The sequence below is a fragment of the Octodon degus genome, unplaced genomic scaffold, assembly GCF_000260255.1.
Source record: "Octodon degus isolate 3935 unplaced genomic scaffold, OctDeg1.0 scaffold00064, whole genome shotgun sequence".
Lineage (NCBI taxonomy): Eukaryota > Metazoa > Chordata > Mammalia > Rodentia > Octodontidae > Octodon > Octodon degus.
In genome coordinates this window covers 9,628,764-9,635,312 of record NW_004524640.1, presented here as the reverse complement: position 1 = coordinate 9,635,312, position 6,549 = coordinate 9,628,764, and the positions used below count along the sequence as shown (strand labels likewise).

Here is a 6,549-nt window from a genome sequence, read left to right as displayed (position 1 = left end):
CAAGGCCTTGGGTTCCATTCCTTATACTGAGGGGAGGAATATATAATACAGATTGAAAGCAATCTAGGATAGCAAGTATTTACATTGATTTTGATGGTTTTAAGTATTCTAGAGGCAATTTAAGGTACACCACAGGACGTATGCAGGCCCATATGTAAATATCATACCATTTAGGAGGGGACTTGAACATCATACGGGATTTGGGACTCTGAGGGGCCCCCTCCTCTATGGCCTCAGGGGACTGTTCAGCCACCTGCTATATGCAGGACTCTGAGCTAAGGTCTCCATGTGGCCTCGTCCGCTCACTTGTCCTCAGCCCTGTTGGAGATGCTGTCATGCCCCAAATTCACACATCAGGAGGCTGAGGCCAGAGAGAGGGTGTGGATGTGGCAGTTTGGCTGTAGAACCTGCTCCTATCCAGCTCCCCACCCCAGGCAGGGAAAATGAGGCCAGGAGAGGAGGTACTGAGTCCCTGGAGTCCAGTAACCAAAGAGGGGGCAGAGTAAGGAGTTGAACCCAGGACTCCCTGTCCACAGCCTGGGTGTTCACTCTGCGAGAAGGCAAGGAGGGTTCTGGCTGGGAGGGGCAGCTTGGCCACTGCCCCACCTGAGAGTTGGCTTCTTCCACTGTACCTGGGGCAACACCATGCCACCCTTCAGGCTGGCCTGACAGGGGTCAAGTCCAGTACCTGGACCCTGCTTGGCTGCTCAATTCATGGCACCTGTGGTAATCCCAGTGGCGCCTTCCCTCCATGGGGAACGCCAGCGAGCCCGTTACTCACTGCCTTCCAGTGGGGGCGACAGCTCCTTTACCTCTGATTCATGCACCAAGGGAACAAGATGGCTGGAGTGGAGTAGTGCGTGTGAGAGCACAGTGCCCCTCGGGGCACGCACCAGGAGGTTTCTGGGCACTGGGCTTTGGCTACAGCGCTAGCTGTTCCTTCTGCCCTGACTGCCCTTCCCTCTCTGCCTCCTCCTTGCCTGTGCTTTTTGATGCCCGTGGGCAGAGCCGAGTTTCCTCCTCTTCTGGCTGCAAAAGACTTAATCAAAGTGATAGGGGAACATCTGCTTTTTCAGGGCAGATGCATGTGGGGCCATGACACACAGGGCTGGGCACAGATTGGGCAAAGGACTCTGCTGGGGGCAGGGAGGGGCACAAACAAGACTCCTCTGGCTCCACTGAAGTCACTGTGGGACTGGGACAAACCTATCTGGTCGTGTGATCAACGGGTTGACAGGAGGTGAAGAATATTGGGACACTTGGAAATACACACACACACACACACACACACACACACACACACGGTGCCTGTTGTTGAGTCCTGACCACATGTCACACAGCTGATCCTCTCACCAGACACAGCCCCAGCTGTGTCCGCTGAAGCTTGGGCTAGGATTTGAACCTGGTTTGGGTGACCCCATGGCCGCAGCAGGCTGCAGCAGAGAAGGCACGCAAGCCCTGGGGTGACTCAGAGCCGGAGACCCGCCCTTTCCCGATGACTCAGCCCGGATGGCTCCCTGGGCTTTCGCTGGAATCCTGGGCCCCAGGCAGCCTGCCCAGGCAGCCACCTCCTCCACCACACCCTCTGAAGTGAAGGGGGTGTCTTCAGCTCCTGCCGTGGCTGCCTCTGCGGGGTCACCACTCTCAGGTGAAGGCCTGGCTGGGGTGGGAATCTCTCACCAACCACTTCGGGGTGCAGCGAGGCCAAGGAGGTGCTGAGAGGTACCTGGGTGGGCTAGATTCAGGGAGGGAGAGAGGAAGAAGCCTAGATTCCATTTTGGGGTTTTTTTTGCAGCCTGCTTTAACCTGTCCCTAAGTCCCCAGCCCAGCTGGTACTGGACCTGGCTCCATGCCCTACACCCCATGCTCAAGGCGGGTCGGGGGCACTGATGCCTGCAACTGGTGTGCATTTGGTGAAGACAAAGCACCTTTTCTGCTCTTCTGGATCGAGGCTGCTAGGTGGGTAAAGCAGGGAAGAGGAGGTGGGGAGAGGGCCACTTTGTCCCTGTGAAAGTTGCCAGCTCTCAGGACACTGGAGTATGGCTTCCCCTGACGTTCTGATGTGTGCTTCCTTAGCCCTGCTGTCTTGCCATGGAGAGCCCAGCGCTCCTCAGCCACTGCAGCCTCAGTTTCCCCAGGATCTATATGAAGACTCTTCCAGCCGGAGTTTCTGCGGTTGGACACCATGGCCTCCCTAATAGCCACTCCACGTCACCTTCCTAGAGTAGGTCCTGTTAGGGTGGCCTCTGTGTGGAGGATACTTGGGGACGCTGAGCAGGGGGTGAAGAAGGGACACACGGCACTGTGAGCTCACCTGAGCATGCGCTTGTGGTAGCTGCCCGTGCTTGGGCTCTGCTCACCTGGGTCTGTGTGCCAATCCTGATGAACAGCCGCTGTGTGCCGGGCTCTGCGCTGGCATCCGTGTGGCCCAGGCCCTGCTTGTCCTGACAAGATGGCCACACAGGGTAAGATCAGTGGGACTGCAGGGGAGAGCCCAGGCTCACCACGGACCCCGCCTACAACTTGTATTCCAATCAGAGGTTGCCAAAGAGGAAGGGGAAAGGTGTGAGGCCAGTGGACTGTACCCTGAAAGTGTCATAGTTAAGTGACAGAGAAATTAATAGGTAGTCAGGCATCGGCCCTAAAGATGAGACATCAAAACTGTGGCTAGAGGCAAACAGTGGCTTGAGATTGTACTGCGATCAACACCCAGATAGGCATCAGACATGTAGGTGAATGACCAGAACATCCGGGCCCATACTCCCACCCTTTTCCCAGAATGCCCTTGTTCTTTCTACCTACAAGTTACAGATAAGCCAAGGTTAAGGATGCTCGCCCGTATACCTTGGTATGTCTCACTTCCTATTTGGGTCAGTATTACCTAAGTGACTGTACTTGGCTTCCTATAGATTGACTGTGTTTGACCACTAGCCAACCATGTTGTTGCCACCTTATGATTTCGCTGTATAAAATGTTCTTGAACAAACAGCCTCAGTGTCACCCATTTTGGGGTTCAATCCTATCTTTTAAGAGCTTTCTTCAATCTTTCTTTCTCTTTTTTTATTTTGTGTGATCCTAGGGATCAAACTTAGGACCGTGTGCTTGCCAGGCAGGCACCATGCCCCTGAGCTATTTCCCCAGCCTGAACTTTGCAGCTCTTAACCTCCTTTGTCTTCATATCTGTTCTTTGGTCTTGGGAGATCTGAACTTGCACACTTGACACCTAAGAGGCTGAGAATTTTTTTCCCTGTGACAAAGAATTGCATGGGTTCTCCTGCTTCTTTGGCCCTGTGGCTGGTGTGGAGAGGACAGTAATGACAATATCATATCACATTAAGAAGAGTGAGAGCCCAGGGGGTGACCAGTGAGGCTGTGGCCCTGTCCCCCACTCTGTGTTTCTGCAGCCACCCATCTGCTGCTTCTCCTGGGAATACCCCAGCCCCTTTGGTTGACCAATGACCACACAGTTATCAGGTGGAAGAAGAAGGGGTCAGAAAGTCACAGCTCCAGGGGTTGCTGGGAACCAAGAAGGTAGCAGAGTGGCTTGAGGGACCTGAAGGCTCCTTTCCCAAGGAAAGTGACATTTGACTGGAGACCAGAAGAGCTCAAAGGACATCCTTCCCACGAGCTGAGGAACAAGCATTCCAGGCAGAGAACAGGCAGGGAGAGGGCACTGAGGCGGAAAGAGCTGATGGGTTCCAGAACCACAGTGAGGTCAGACAGGAATGGGGCCTATAGGGTGAGGGGTGGGGCAGCTGTTGGGCCTGAGGCTGTTTGTAGGCTGGTCCAGTTTGGTGGGAAACCTTCAGGAACTTTTAAATTTGAAAGAATCTGTTTGGTTTTTAAAGATAATCTCTAAGGTAGATACAGTGGTGTGGCCCTGTAGTCACAGTGATTTTGGAGGCTGAGGCAGGAGGATGGCTTGAGGCCAGGAACTGGAGGACAGTGTGAGGCAACCCAGGGAGAGATCCTGTCTTAAAAATCAAGACGACATAGCCTGGAGTGGTAGCATCTGCCTATAATTTAATCCCAGCATTCTGGGAGGCTGAGGCAGCAGAATCGATTTAGTGACTTAGATGCTGTTTCCAAAATAAGAGGGTGGTGGCAGCGGTGAGGATACAGTAGCTCCGTGTGAGGGCCCTGGGTTTAATCCTCAGTACAGGAAAAAGAAAACCGTGACAAAAGCTCCCCCAGAAAGTATCTCCCTGACCAACATGTACTAGCTCAGAGAGGACAGATTGGTGTTCCCGTACCCATTTCACAGACGGACGGGCAGCATGTCTGGGGCACACCAAATCCCCACAGTGCTCACTATTTTACAGAAATTCTGGAGGGAAGGCGTTTGTCCCAGACGGTGTTCCTGAAGGCAACGCGGGGCTCCGGGGCACTTTCTCTGCGCCTACACCATTCTGCTCTCCAGGCGCGGCAGTGATTACTCACCACTTGTCTTCTGCAGATGGGGAAATGGAGGCTCAGGGAAGAGCACCACTACTGGCGGGAACCGGTGTAGTGCCCTGGGGCCCTGGCATGCCATGTAGGCTCAGCCTCACAGCTGCAGCCCTGCCCCCCTGGCGTGGCTATGCGGAGAGGAGGGACGAGGTGGAATCCGTGGAGGTGATGTGGATGCCTGGGAGCGGCATGGATGAGAGGCTCTGGGGAAGAGAAGGGAGTGTGTCCCTGCACCCCTGCCTGGCTTCATGCTCACAGGGGCCCTGGCCCTGTGTGTGTGTGTGTGTGTGTGTGTGTGTGTGTGCGCGCGCGTGCGCACACGCATGCACGCGTGTGTGTAAGCGAGTATATGTCTGAGTACAACTGGGCACATGTGAGTATGGGGCCCCCAAGATCTCTGCAGCTTCTCCACGAATGCCAGGCACCCAGCTACCTGACCTGCTCAGACCCAGGGCCCCTCACTGCTCTGCCCGATTGTCTGTGGACCTCTCGGTTCCTGGGCCTCATCTCTGGGCCCAGTTTAGGCTTCTGGAGGAGACAATGATTAACCACTGACTCGCTTCCTGAGGCTTTTCACTTTGTTCTCTGGGTCACGTTAAAAACATTCAGTGACTGTTAGACACTACTTTAAATTAAAAATAAAAAGTTAATAAAAATTCAAAGAAAAAAAAAAACAAACAAATACATTCAGTGAGCTGACTGTTGGTGTAGGGAGCCGGCAAGAGGCTTGGGCGCCCAGGCCCACTGAGAGAACGTGTGTGGTGGGGGGAGGGCCACCATGAGCCTAGACCTGGACCTGGACCTGGACCTGGAGGAGGAAGGAGGCCAGGGTCTGGGCCTCATGCCATGGCTGCTGCCTCCCTGTTTGAATTTGGGCCATTTTGGCCCTCGCTTCCTCCTCTGTTAATGGATGGGTTTGCACTAGAGCTTTCAAGTTTCTTCTGCATGTAAACATGTGAAACCTAAACCAAACACAAGTGAACAACAACAATCTGTGGGCAAATTAAGGATGGGAAAGGACCGTAAGATTTGTAAGTTTAAACCAGTTTCTGTACTGCAGGACTTTTCAGATCCTTTGTTAGTCCAAAACCTTTTGTTTCCCTTGATGAATGTCACCCTACCACATCTACTTTGGGAGGTGTATGTGTGTGGGGAATTGAGGGAGCACATGTCTTTCTTGCACACTCCAGCCCTCCTCAGCAGGCACGGCTGGCAAGCTCGGGGGCATAGAGAGATGGTATCCTGTGTATCAAAACAAAACAAAACAGAACTAAACAAAACAAAAAAATGCACTCAGACCTTACTGTGCTGTGTAACCCTAGTGGTGGTGGGATGGGGAATTTGGAGACTGTATTTCTCAAACTTATCTGACCAGACCTTCTCTGAGAGCAGAATGTGGACAAGCACCCTCTGTGAATGTGGAGCCCCGTGCCATGCTCATGGGCTTTACACAAGCCCTCTATTGCCTGCCCAGGAATGACCTGGGCTTGAGGGATGGTATAAGTGCTGACAGCCTATGCTGTGACTTGGAGGATTGTCAGAATGCAGGGGTCCCAGACAGTGCCCACGGTGGGCTACAGAGTGTACAGCTGACCATGACCATGGGCATGCCTGTACTTGGGAGATTTTAGGGAGAGATTTGGGAAGTTCTGCGGAGGTCTGAAGCCCCGCATGTTATGGTCACTTCCTGGGAGATGGAACAGATGGGATTGTGACCGGGTGTGCGGCTTCTATGTCGGGTAGTGACAACAGGTCGTGGGGGTGGTTAGCTCAGGCTCCCTGCGTGCAGCTATGACACGTGAAGTGTGTGCCGTGTAAGCGTTGCAGGGCGCCGTGTGGTCAGCACAGGCTGTGTCCTTCTGTCCAGCGCGGTCTGGGACCCGGGCGGCCGACGCGCGTGGCCTGGACAAGGTGCGGCGCTGGCTGTTGGGAGCGCGCCTGTCCTGTCCCGTCCCCGCCCCCGGAGGCCGGCAGGTGTGGGCGGGACGTCGGGACCCCGCCGCGCCCGCCTAGCTGGGAGAGCTGGCGGGAAACAGGAAGCCGGGAGGCGCGGCCGGCCGGCCGGAGGGCGGGCGTGCGGGCGGACCTGCGGGGTGGCCG

General features: G+C 54.6%; 1 protein-coding gene across 1 annotated transcript in view; it reads left to right on the top strand.

The window, feature by feature from the left end:
- Positions 1-2,205: 2,205 nt before the first annotated feature.
- Positions 2,206-6,549, top strand: part of Card10 (caspase recruitment domain family member 10) — a 32,760-nt gene continuing 28,416 nt past the window's right edge. Inside the window, exon 1 of the mRNA XM_023719012.1 lies at positions 2,206-2,224. The gene's annotated coding sequence lies outside the window, so the exon portion shown is untranslated. The remainder of the gene's footprint in view (positions 2,225-6,549) is intronic.